Genomic DNA, 13,576 nt, shown 5'->3' on the forward strand with positions numbered 1-13,576 from the left:
TGCACAACAGAAAGGTGGCTTTTGAGTGCTGAGGCTGTGCTGGACATAAACTTTATCAGCAGAAATATTAGTACTTGCTCATCAAAGTGTTCAAATGTATTAGTGGCAAAGAGGAAGAGGGGCCAAGCATATGTTAAAAGTGAAAACAACTCTCTTGTTGACTACTTGAGTGAAAAATAGCTTAGTGGGCAGTTTTACATTTCACTGGACTAGATAAAAAATGGTGCTAATATTTATACAGTCTGATTCTGTAGTTGGTTTGGGATCAAATTGCCAATGCCTGACTCGTGGGTCCTTACCATAGTCTTGTGATCAGTTAAATAGTATTTAAAAAGTGATCCTAAAAGTGTAACCATGCATAATATTTGAAATAGATTTTGTACAATAGGCTGAATAGGGAACTGTCCACTCTAAGTGTTTGTTTAGCACCAAATTCTGTGAGAGGAGCCATGTCCAGGGTTGAGGCCCAGGTTTCCTCCCAGCCTGCTGATGTGAGAGGAGAAAGCTGCTCCTTTATTATTTATTTCCATTTTGAAAGTCAGGACACCTGAGTGAAGACACTGGAGGCCTCTTTTTGGATTTCTTTATAATTAGCAGAACTGGTTTTCAGAGCTGTCTCCCTGTGTTGTGTGTTTATTTTGAGCGCTGCACTCACTTTAACATTCTGAAGGCACTAAGGCCAGGCACCTACAGTCACAGAGTTCAGGCGGTGGGTATTCAGGGCTGTGTTTTCTAAGCAGTGTGTTGCTTTTAGCTTGTATTTAATATTGTAGTTACTTGGAAAAATGTGAATAAAGTTCATTAATACTACAGACTAAGCTTCTGTTTTGTGGGCAGTAATTCTGATTAGTACATTAATGGTTGAAGGGAATTCGATGATTATATTGACTCCTAAATGTATTTTTCATTAGATAATATTTAGTAAGGTATATTACATCCAGGAAAAGATACTTTCTGTGTATACACTTTGAATTAACTCCACATTTTCCCCAGTCTTTCCCTCATACCTTATTGCTTTGCAAATAAGGGATAGGACATGGGCAAAAGAAACTTAGAGAGATGTGCTGTTTAGTTGCATTCAACTCTGTGTGCCCCCGTGCACTGTAGCCCGCCAGGCTCCTCTGTCCATGTGATCTCCCAAGCAAGAATACTGGAGTGGGCTTCCATTTCCTGCTCTAGCGACCTTCCTGACCGAGGGATCAAAGCCGAGTCTCTTGCACTGGCAGGCAGGTTCTGCACCACTAGAGAAGCCCTAACCTAAAGCGAAGTGTGGAGTCAAGATTCAGAGTTCCTTCCAATACCACCCCTCACCAACATTTTACATCCCTTCTCAGACGAAACCAGGCCTTCTTCCCAGGCACTTGGAGGCACATATACACTGTTTTGTATTTGTTTTTTGCACAAATATGGAATAATGCTATACATACTCTGTAACTCCCCAGCCTTCCCTCACCTGCTCTCCTTGTTCACACTGTCCCCCTGATCCTAATTAGCCAGCCAAGCACCTTTGAGAGTGGGCTGCCTGGCAGACCCCTCCTCAGGTCTCAGGCTGACCACAAAATTCTGTACATGTGAGGCAGGTCCAGAGAGCACTGCAAAAGCTTTGACGGCTGAACTGGCATTGGAACCAGCATGCCAGGACTTGGGGCCTGAGCCTAAACAGATTGATTACTTGATAAGACAAAAATGCCAGCATTCTCCACAGGACTTGGTTGTGTTTCATCATGTAATATTCAAAATACCTATGAGGCACTCCAAATTACTTAGCATATGAAACCATGAAAATGGCTGTCATGGAAAAAGGCAGTCAGTAGCTGCCATCATAGACTTGAAGGAAGCTATTATTGAAAAGTTCAAATGAATGATCACACTCTTAAAATAAGTATTAAACTAGAAATTATCAGTAGAGAAACAGATAATAGGAAAACTAAGTGACAATATTAGAACTGAAAAATACTCCAACTGAAATTTAAAAAATCTTGCTGGATAGACAGAATAGCACGTTGAAGATGACAGAGATAATAGATCAATACAAATCATCCTATCTGAAGAACAGAAAAGGGCTGGAGAAAAGTTTCCAGGTTGTGTTATAGGAATCATAGAAGAGGAAGAGTGTAGTGCTTTAAAATCATCTGCAGAAATGATGGCTAAAATCCTTCCAGGTGAGCTGAGTGAAGCTGAAACAGAATAAACCCAAGAAATCCAAGCCCAGACACATCATTAACTTTTGGAAGCTAACAGACATCTTGAACGCAGCCAGGGAAAAGTGAGAGGTGACCTACAGGGGGACAGTTCGTATGCACATGCATTTTTAAAATCAGAAACTATGGAGGCCAGAAGTAAGTGGCACATTTCTTAAAGTGCTGAAAGAAAAGAACTGCCAACTTAGAATTCTATATCCAGTGAAATATCCCTCAGGAATGAGGGTGAAATAAAGACATTCTCAGATGCAGGAAAACTAAGAGAACTGATAGCCAGAAGACCTGCTTTAAAGAAACAGCCAAAGGATGTATTCAGACAGGAGAGAAGTGATACCAAAGGAAGCTGGGAGCGTGGGGGAAGGAGAAGAGCAGTTCTAGAATTTGGTCATTTGTTCTCAGCCCCAGAAACAGCTCCAGAGCCAGAAAGTGAAAGGAGTGCCTTGTCAATTGTAATAAGCCCCCTTTTCAACACACATTTTTGAAGTGACTTTTGGCCAGCCCTAAGAATACTGTCTGGTTGTCAGGGAAACCGACTGGGAAGAAAGGGTTGGGACTTTGAGTCCTACCCCTGACCTCTGACCTCCAGGGAGGAAAGAGGGGCTAGAGATTGAGTCAGTCACCAATGGCCAGTGACTTAATCACTCACCCTATATGATGAAACCTCTGTAAAACCCAGAAATCCAGGGATCATGGGGTTTTCTGGTCAGTGAACAGGTGGAGATGTGAGAATGCTATCCACACAGCAGGGAAACTGCACTCTTTACCCTCCCGTCTTCCATCTGGGTGTTCTTGAGTTATATCCTCTACAATAAGGCAGTAATCAAGTAGGTAAATTGTTCTTCTGACTTCTGTGAGCTGCTCTAGCAAATGAGTTGAACCCAAGGACGGGGTTCTGGGGTGGTTGCTCAGAAGCACAGGTGACAGCCTGGACCTGTGATTGGCATCGGAGGTTGGGATAGGGGCGGGCTCGCGGGGCTGAGCCCTTAACTCGTGGGACCTGCCACTCTCTCCAAGTATGTTGTCAGAATTGAGCTGAACTGAAGGACACTTAGCTGAGGTGGAAAAACTGCTTGATATGTGGGAAGCCTCTTCTCACCTGGGGTCAGAGTTGGTCAGAGGCGGAAGAGTTCTATAGTGGAGGAGACACAGCAGCAGGCTTCCACTCAGACCCTAACTACAGAGCTTCCAAAGAGATGACCATCTGTGCCAACAGTGAGAGTGTGAACGTGTGAATGTTCCTAAAGTCTGGCAGACTCTTGTGGGAAGCATGGCAGACAGCATCTCTACTAAGTGGCAGAATGCGAGATGAACTAGGGTTCTCTGCACGCATAGGGAAAGCAGCACGATGACAGGGAACAAAGTGGCTCAGGAGGACGGATCTTACTGATCCTCTTGGGTCCTGTTAGTGCAGTCTCATAAACGGGTCTTCTAGTAAAAAGGAAAAAATAAATAGTTAAAAGAAAATACATGCCAATCATCTTATCAACTTCTAAGGTTTTTATAGCCAGGACTCAGGGCCTTTGATAAATCTAATACTCCATACATCACAGGAGCCATTTAAATCACTGTCTTTAATATGGATTATACAACAAAATAAAAATTATTTCTCTATTAAAAAGTTTAAAAACTACAAAGCAGATTGTCCTCAGGCAAAATATTATGAAGGAACACACCTGACTCTGATAACTAGACAAATGTACAATTATAGTTAAAGACTTCAATACTCCTATCAGTAATAGAACCAGTAGACAAAAAATTAATAAAGACATTAGAAGGGCTAAACAACACCATTAACCAACTCACTGACATTTACAAAACACTCTACAAAAAAGAACAAAAAATTTTCACTGCACATGGAACATTCATCAAGACAAGTCCATATCCTGGTTATTAAAATAATCTTACGTTAAAAACCATACAACTCATGTTTCTGATTGATGGAATTAAACTAGAAATCAGTAAAGGGAAAAATCTCAGATCAGTTGGAAATTAGATAACCTGCTCATAAATAATCCACCAAAAGATGGTCTCAAGAGAAATCAGAAGATATTTTAAATGGGAGAAAAATGAAATGTTGTAATTTTTAAAATTTTAAAAATTTTGGGCACAGTTAAAGCAGTGCTTAGAAGGAACTGACTAGCATTGACAGCTTATGTTAAGAAAGGTCTCAGCAATAATCTAAGCTTCCATCTTAGACTAGAAAAGAATAAGCAAAGCAAGACCACATCTTCAAGAATGAAGGAAAAAGAAAAAAAGCAGAAATCAATGAAATTGAGGACAAAAACAAATGAAGCCAAAAGCTGTTTTTTTGAAAGATCAATAAAATTGATAAGCCTCTAGCAAGCTTGACAAAAAAGAACAAGCCATACATTAGCAACATTAGGAATAAAATGTGGTTATCTGAATCTGAATTTCTCTATTAGCCAGGGGTAGCTTCTTTTTCATGCTGATCAATCATCTATTTTTTTGATGAATGGCGTATTTATGTGCTTTACCAAGCTTTAAATTATTTGGGACAAACGGGAGAAGCACACTGCCTTTTAATTTTTCAGTGGGTTCCTATCTGCTTAACTAGCTAGGATCTCTGTATGTCTGATACCACTCTTCTGGTAAACACATCACAAATACTTTGTCATAGCTCAGTGCTAACTTTATGCTTTCTTTTGTTATATTGTTGTTTTTCAGCCACTAAGTGGTATCCTACTCTTTTTGACCTTGTGGACTGCAGCATACCAGGCTTCCCTGTCCTTCACTATCTCCTTGAGTTTGCCCAAACTCATGTCTGTTGAGTCGGTGATATCATCCAACCATCTTTGGAGCAACCAAAATTGTTGCTCCTCTTTCCTCTTGCCCTCAATCTTTCCCAACATCAGGGTCTTTTCCAATGAGTTGGCTCTTTGCATCAGGTAGCCAGAGTATTGGAGCTATAGCATCAGTACTTCCAATGAATATTCAGGGTTGATTTCCTTTACGATTGACTGGTTTGATCTCTTTGCTGTCCAAGGGACTCTCAAGAATCTTCTCCAGCACCACAATTCAAAAGCATCAATTCTTTGGGGCTTGGCCTTCTTTATGGTCCAACTCTCATATAAGTACATGATTATTGGAAAAACCATAGCTTTGACTATTCAGACCTTTGTCAGCAAAGTGAACTGACTGCTTAGCTTTGTCATAGCTACTCTTCCAAGGAGCAAGCATCTTTTAATTTCATGGCTGCAGTCACAGTGATTTTGGAGCCCAAGCGGAAAAAAAATGTCACTGTTTCCATTTTTTCCCCATCTTTTTGCCATGAAGTGATGGGATCAGATACCATGATCTTAGTTTTTTGAATGTTGAGTTTTAAGCCGGTTTTTTCACTCTCCTCTTTCGCCTTCCTTAAGAAGCTCTTTAGTTCCTCTTCGCTTTCTGCCATTAGGGTGGTATCATCTGCATATCTGAGGTTGTTGATATTTCTTCTAGCAATCTTGATTCCAGCTTGTGATTCATCCAGCCCAGCATTTCACATGATGCAATCTGCATGTAAGTTAAATAAGCAGGGTGACAATATACAGCCTCAACATACTCCTTTCCCAACTTTGAACCAGTCTGTTGTTCCATTGTCCAGTTCTGTTACTTCTTGACCTGCATATAGGTTTCTCAGGAGGCAAGTAAGGTGGTCTAGTATTTCCATCTCTTTAAGAATTTTCCAGTTTCTTGTGATCCACGCAGTCAAAGGCTTTAGCATCATCAGTGAGACAGAAGATGTTTTTCTGGAATTCCCTTGCCTTTTCTGTGACCCAACAGATGTTGGCAATTTGATCTTTGGCTCCTCTGCCTTTTCTCAATTCAGCTTGTACATCTGGAAGTTCTTGGTTCACATACATATTGTTGAAGCCTAGCTTGAAGGATTTTGAGCATTACCTTGCCAGTATGTGAAATGAGTACAACTGTGTGGTAGTTTGAGCATTCCTTGGCATTGTCCTTCTTTGGGATTGGAATGAAAACTGACCTTTTCCAGTCCTGTGGCCACTGCTGAGTTTTCCAGATTTGCTGGCATATTGAGTGCAGCACTTTAGCAGCAGCATCTTTTAGGATTTGAAAGAGCTCAGCTGGAATTCTGTCATCTACACTAGCTTTGTTCCTAGTGATGCTTTCTAAGGCCCACTTGACTTCAGACTCCAAGATGGCTGACTCTAGGTAAGTGACCACACCATTGTGGTTATCCAGGTCATTAAGATTTTTAAAATACAGTTCTTCTATGTATTCTTGCCACCTCTTCTTAATCTCCTCTGCTTCTGTTTGTTGTATAGGAAATACTAATTTGTGATGTCAAACCTCAAACACTTTCTTTACAGATGAGGTATTTAGTGTCACCTACAGAAAGATTCACTCTTTGGTCATAATAAAAATTCTGTATGTTCTTCCAGTGCCTTATAAAAAAAAAAAGAGAGAACTCACCTTTTGCTTTTAGACCTTTAATCCAACTAAATTAATTTTTGGTGAATATGAATTTGAGATCAACCTTTTTTTTAGAAAAAATTGAATTAAATGGGTAGAAAAAGGACTTAACACCATCCATTGTAAGAGCCCTTACTGATTTAACATGTCACATCATACTTTTTCATAAACTGCAACAGATACAAGGGAAAGGGTCTAGATGCTGCTTCTCTGTGGATCTAAACCTGAGCTCAAAGGTTTTAATTTTGCAGCGCATTTTAGTATTTGGTATGGCAAGTCTTTTTCTTGGGGATGGTCTTGATCCCTGTCTCCTATACACTGTCACGAATCTCTGTCCATAGTTCATCAGGCACTCTGTCTATCAGATCTAGTCCCTTAAATCTATTTGTCACTTCCACTGTATAGTCATAAGGGATTTGATTTAGGTCATACCTGAATGGTCTAGTGGTTTTTCTCGTTTCTTCAATTTCAGTCTGAATTTGACAATAAGGAGTTCACGATCTGAGCCACAGTCAGCTCCCCGTCTTGTTTTTGCTGACTGTATAGAGCTTCTCCATTTTTACCTGCAAAGAATGTAATCAGTCTGATTTCAGTGTCGACCATCTGGTGATGTCCATGTGTAGAGTCTTCTCTTGTGTTGTTGGAAGAGGGTGTTTGCTCTGACCAGTGCCTTCTCTTGGCAGATCTCTATTAGCCTTTGCTCTGCTTCATTCTGTACTCCAAGACCAAATTTGCCTGTTACTCCAGGTGTTTCTTGACTTCCTACTTTTGCATTCCAGTCCCCTATAATGAAAAGGACACCTTTTTGGGGGGTGTTAGTTCTAGAAGGTCTTGTAGGTCTTCATAGAACAGTTCAACTTCAGCTTCTTCAGCGTTACTGGTCGGGGCATCGGCTTGGATTACCGTGATATCGAATGGTTTGCCTTGGAAACAAACAGAGAACATTCTGTTGTTTTTGAGATTACATCCAAGTACTGCATTTCAGACTCTTTTGTTGACAGTGATGGCTACTCCATTTCTTCTAAGGGATTCCTGCCCACAGTAGTAGATATAATGGTCATCTGAGTTAAATTCACCCATTCCAGTCCATCTTAGTTTGCTGATTCCTAGAATGTCGATGTTCACTCTTGTCATCTCCTGTTTGACCACTTCCAGTTTGCCTTGATTCATGGATCCAACATTCCAGGTTCCTATGCAGTACTGCTCTTTACAGCACTGAACCTTGCTTCTATCACCAGTCCCATCCACAACTGGGTGTTGTTTTTGCTTTGGGTGCATCCCTTCATTCTTTCTGGAGTTATTTCTCCACTGATCTCCAGTAGCATATTGGGCACCTACCGACCTGGGGAGTTCATCTTTCAATGTCCTATCTTTTTGCCTTTTTATACTGTTCATGGGGTTCTCAAGGCAAGAATACTGAAGTGGTTTGCCATTCCCTTCTCCAGTGGGACCACACTGTGTCAGACCTCTCCACCATCACCTGTCCATCTTGGGTGGCCCTACACGGCATGGCTTAGTTTCATTGTTAAACAAGGCTGTGGTCCGTGTGATCAGATTGGCTGTTGTCTGTGATTGTGGTTTCAGTCTGTCTGCCCTCTGATGCTCTCTCTCAGTGCCTACCATCTTACTTGGGTTTCTCTTACCCAAGATTCTTAAATTTCTCCAAGCCAGGCTTCAGTAATACATGAACTGTGAACTTCCAGATGTTCAAGCTGGTTTTAGAAAAGGCAAAGGAACCAGAGATCAAATTGCCAACATCTGCTGGATCATTGAAAAAGCAAGAGAGTTCCAGAAAAACATCTATTTCTGCTTTATTGACTATGCCAAAGCCTTTGACTGTGTGGATCACAATAAACTGTGAAAAATTCTGAAAGAGGTGGGAATACCAGACCACCTGACCTGCCTCTTGAGAAATCTGTATGCAGGTTAGGAAGCAACAGTTAGAACTGGACATGGAACAACAGACTGGTTCCAAATAGGAAAAGGAGTACGTCAAGGCTGTACATTGTCACCCTACTTATTTAACTTATATGTAGAGTACATCATGAGAAACGCTGGACTGGAAGAAACACAAGCTGGAATCAAGATTGCCGGAAGAAATATCAATAATCTCAGATATGCAGATGACACCATTCTTATGGCAGAAAGTAAAGAAGAACTAAAGAGCCTCTTGATGAAAGTAAAAGAGGAGAGTGAAAAAGTTGGCTTAACGCTCAACACTCAGAAAATGAAGATCATGGCTTCCGGTCCTATCACTTCATGGGAAATAGATGAGGAAACAGTGGAAACTGGCTGACTTTATTTTTCTGGGCTCCAAAGTCACTGCAGATGGTGATTGCAGCCATGAAATTAAAAGATGCTTACTCCTTGGAAGGAAAGTTATGACCAACCTAGATAGCAAATTAAAAAGCAGAGATATTACTTTGCCAACAAAAGTCCATCTAGTCAAGGTTATGGTTTTTCCAGTGGTCATGTATGGATGTGAGAGTTGGACTGTAAAGAAAGCTGAGTGCAGAAGAATTGATGCTTTTGAACTGTGGTGTTGGAGAAGAGTCTTGAGAGTCCCTGGACTGCAAGGAGATCCAACCAGTCCATCCTAAAGGAGATCAGTCCTAAGTGTTCACTGGAAGGACTGATGTTGAAGCTGAAACTCCAATACTTTGGCGACCTGATGCGAAGAGCTGACTCAGTTGAAAAGACCCTGATGCTGGAAAGATTGAGGGCAGGAGGAGAAGGGGACGACAGAGGCTGAGATGGTTGGATGGCATCACCGACTCAATGGACATGGGTTTGGGTAGACTCCGGGAGTTGGTGATGGACAGGAGTCCTGGAGCGCTGCGGTTCATGGGGTTGCAAAGAGTTGGACACAACTGAGCGACTGAACTGAACTGATGGCAAGTCTCCCCACCCCTACCTTGTTCTTTACTTTCTTTGGTTATTTTCTTTCCTATATGAACTTCTGAATGAGCATGTTGGTTTCTATTTTAACATTCCATTTGGCAATTTTATTAAACTGTATTGAATTTATTAATTTTGAGGCAATTGACATCTTTATAATAGTAGTGAGTCTTTGTATTCCCAAATAGAATGTCTCCTTTTAAGTTGGGTCTTTATGTAATTATTTAATAAAGTTTTCATTGAAAAAATCTTTCATATTTCTTGCTGGATTTTTCAGCCTTCCATCTGATTTTGTATATTTTTCTTGCCTCTGCATAAGAAGAGGCTGAACTAGGAGGAATGATGTTACTTTTCTAATGAATGTCAATGAAGATAGAAATTGATGATGCTGTCACTAATCATATATTTTGGAATTACCTCATGAGAACCAGAAAATTGGAAACAACCCAGTTGTTTATCAGAAAGGAGCTGGTTACAGAAAACATGGTATATCCACACAATGGAACATTCTGCAGCCTTCAGTAAGGAGAAAGCTCTCACTCCAAGATACAGTGTGTATGGAAAAGGACAATGTGTATAACATGTTGCTTTTTGTTTAAGAAAGGAAGGAGTAATAACATCTGTATCCATGTCAAGCAACTCTGGAGGGATACATACACTAGCCAGTGGTTACTGTGAGGTGTAGGGGAAGGGAGGGAGCCAGGGGGAGGCAAGCAGACCCCAGGGTGACTTTCCACACTGCTTTGACTTTTGACACATAAGAATGCATTAGCATTAAAAAAAAAAAAAAAAAAACCCTAGAGAAAACAGAAAAAAGCAAAAACTAAACCCACTCTTTGAAAATGTGTATCCCCCTGAAAACTAAGCTTGTGATGGTTAAGCCAGGCTGGCCCCCATATCCACAGCTGGGGGCCTGTAGGGCCAAGGACCACAGCCTCCTCTCCTGGGCCTCAACCAGTTGGGAGCATACCTTGAACATTTGTTGTTGTTGTATAGTCTCTAAGTTGTGTCCAGCTCTTTTGCAACATCACGGACTGTAGCCCACCAGGTTCCTCTGCCCATGGGATTTCCCAGGCAAGAATACTGGAGTGGGTTGCCATTTCCTTCTCCAGGGGATCTCCCTGGTCCAGGGACCAAACCCGAGTTTCCTGCACTGGCAGGCAGATTCTTTACCATATTCAAAACATGGAGATTGCTGGATAGTGAGGTATAAGTCCTGAATTTACACCAAATAGACTAACCTTAAATGGCAACCCACTCCAGTGTTCTTGCCTGGAGAATCCCAGGGACGGGGGAGCCTGGTGAGCTGCCGTCTACAGGGTCACACAGAGTCGAACACAACTAAAGAGACTTAGCAGCAGCAGCAGCAGACTAACCTTTCCTAGGAATAAAATTCTAACTTGATTACACTAACAATAGAAGCTTATCAAGTTTTTCAGAAGAACCAGGGCTTGCTTAGGTAAGCTAGGCTGCTGGTTTTTCAAGCGTTCCCTTCTGGACACACAAACTCTGCTCCACTTTCCTCTACAGCAGGACTGACTTCCCAGGAACAACTGTGGTGTCCACTTCATGACAGCAGCATTCCTAGCCTGTGACTGCTGTTTATAGATTAAACAATACCTGCTTCATGATCGCCAAAGGTTAAATTTTAATAAAGACCAAATGTAAACCTTAATTAAAAAAAAAACCAACCTGTGGTTTTTTTGGGTAAACAGCATGGATTTCAGTTTGAGCCTCCTGCACTGTTGGGCTTCCCTGGTAACTCTGCTGGCAAAGAATCTGCCTACCCTGGTTCAGTTCCTGGGTCAGGAAGATACCCTGGAGAAGGGATAGGCTACACACTTCAGGATTCCTGGGCTTCCCTGGTGGCTCAGAAGGTAAAGAATCTGTCTGCAATGCAGGAGATCTGGGTTTGATCCCTAGGTTGGAAGGTCCCCCAGAGGACATGGCAACGTACTCGAGCATTCTTGCCTGCAGAATCCCCATGGACAGAGGAGTCTGGTGGGCTGCAGTCCATGGGGTCACAAAGAGTTGGACACAACTGAGCGACTAAGCACAGCACAGCACTCCCGCACTGTTAGTGGGAGGGTAAATTGGCATAAGCTCTGTGGAGGGCAGTTCGGCTTTATGGGCCTTAAAGATGAGCACATCTTTGACTGGCAACGCCACTCCCAGGCTTCCCCCACATCCACACGCGGGCAGATGCCCTGGCCCAGGGAGCTGATGACAATGCAGCGTCCCAAGCAGAAGGGGGCACATTCACATGCTACTCCCCTCCAACCATCAGGAGCTACCTATAGGGGTACGATGAAGAAAGGGGAGTGAGGGGTGTCTTCAGCATCAGGAAGGTCCAGAGATGCCCTCTGCCCACATCCGCACTGGTGCAGGGGGCCCGGTGGCCTGTGGGCAGGGGATACGATGCCCATTGCCTAGGATCTTGCTGTGAATGTGGCTTCAATTTAAAGCCAAAACATTGGCCATACTGACTGTGAGAGGTAGATCGAATTAGTTAAGAGTGACTACTTGTGACAACTAGGCATCCCTGGTGGCTCAGATGGTACAGAATCCACCTGCAGTGCAGCCGTCCCAGGTTCAATCCCTAGGTCAGGAAGATTCCCTGGAGAGAGAATGGCAACCCACTCGTGTTCTTGCCTGGAGAACCCCATGGACAGAGGAGCCTGGTGGGATACAGTCCGTGGGGTTGTCAAGAGTCAGACACAGTTGAGCAGCTAAGCACACAAGTACTTGTGACAACAATCATCGCTGTTAATCCATCCTTTACTGGTTTTACGACCTAGGTGTTGGCTGGGGCCTGAGATCTTTGAGGATTTCACAAGAATGGGGGCAGAGGGAGATTCTTCTGTCTCTATGCTTCTGCCCCTTGAGAGGAACCTTAGGGGTCGGGACCAAATACTTGCTTCCTGCCAAGAGCCCCCTTCAACAGCCCACCTTGCTGGGGCCCCGTGCTGGGCACTGCACCTGGTCCCTCACGGATGGTTCCCTCCCAACACTGCTGGCTGTGCCTTCAATGATGTTTTCTATGAACTAGACTTGTACCCACACCCAGTCAAGCACTCTGCTGGTGTGAGGTCACCCCAGGAGAACAGCTCTGACAACGAGTGAGACACCGTCCACTGGGACGTCCCTGAGGACAAACAGCAGACTTGACCTAAAGTTGAGGCCGATACATGGATCCCAAAATGTAACTGAATTGGGTAAAAGTCTGAAGTCACCCACCAGTGTTTAAAGCCAACATTACTCTTGGAAATTAGAAAAGGAAGGCCAGAGTAGAATAATCAGATAGTTACAAATCAAGTAAAAATAAGTGCGTAAAGACACTTTTCTTCTATTCTTGCTCAAGGACCAAGTTAAATAAGCAGAGAAGAGAAGCAGCACAGATGAGGGCCAGCCGGGGTCAGGACTTTATTGGCAGATGGCACAAGAGTGTTGCCACAGTAACCACATACAGTACATGTAGTGGGTATGGGTGTGAAGCAGAGACCACCCCCCAGGCCAGGAGGGCCACGGCCAGAGCACAGGCCCCCAGGCAGGGTCTCACCTTTACAGGTAACATCTGACCCACAGCAACTTCGATACAGCTTCTACCACAAAACACAAGAATATTGTGACAAGCATTCTGAAAACCAGTTGGCATGCATTTTTCAGTCATGCATTTTCAATTGATAATATTTTCAATGTGTTGAAGGCAAGGACAATAAAGTTATCAAACTTGCAATTTTCTCTTTTTTAAAGCACGGCTTCACAGTGATGAAGTCAACTTGTTTCCCACCTCGAACGGTTTAGCACTAAAGGTATTTTAAACATGGAAAATACTCGTACCAGTTAGGGTGGGGAGGGACGTGGGAGAGGGGTTCAGGATGGGGGGCGACACATGTACCCCTGATGTACCATGCTGACGTGTGGCAAAAACCATCACAATATTGTGATTATCTTCCAATTAAAACAAATTAATTATATAAAAAAGAATGCTTTACAGTTCTTGAAATTCCAATAAACACGTGTGTTTGAAGTTGCCATCA

At 42.7% G+C, this 13,576-nt stretch overlaps 1 protein-coding gene across 1 annotated transcript in view; it reads left to right on the plus strand.

Annotated features, from left to right (window-relative positions):
* LOC120865474 (centriole, cilia and spindle associated protein) overlaps positions 1–812 on the plus strand; it is a 19,439-nt gene extending 18,627 nt beyond the window's left edge. The window contains exon 4 of the mRNA XM_040242788.1: positions 15–812. The gene's annotated coding sequence lies outside the window, so the exon portion shown is untranslated. The remainder of the gene's footprint in view (positions 1–14) is intronic.
* Positions 813–13,576: the final 12,764 nt, after the last annotated feature.

The sequence above is a fragment of the Oryx dammah genome, unplaced genomic scaffold (genome assembly GCF_014754425.2).
Source record: "Oryx dammah isolate SB20612 unplaced genomic scaffold, SCBI_Odam_1.1 HiC_scaffold_6, whole genome shotgun sequence".
NCBI classification, from domain to species: domain Eukaryota; kingdom Metazoa; phylum Chordata; class Mammalia; order Artiodactyla; family Bovidae; genus Oryx; species Oryx dammah.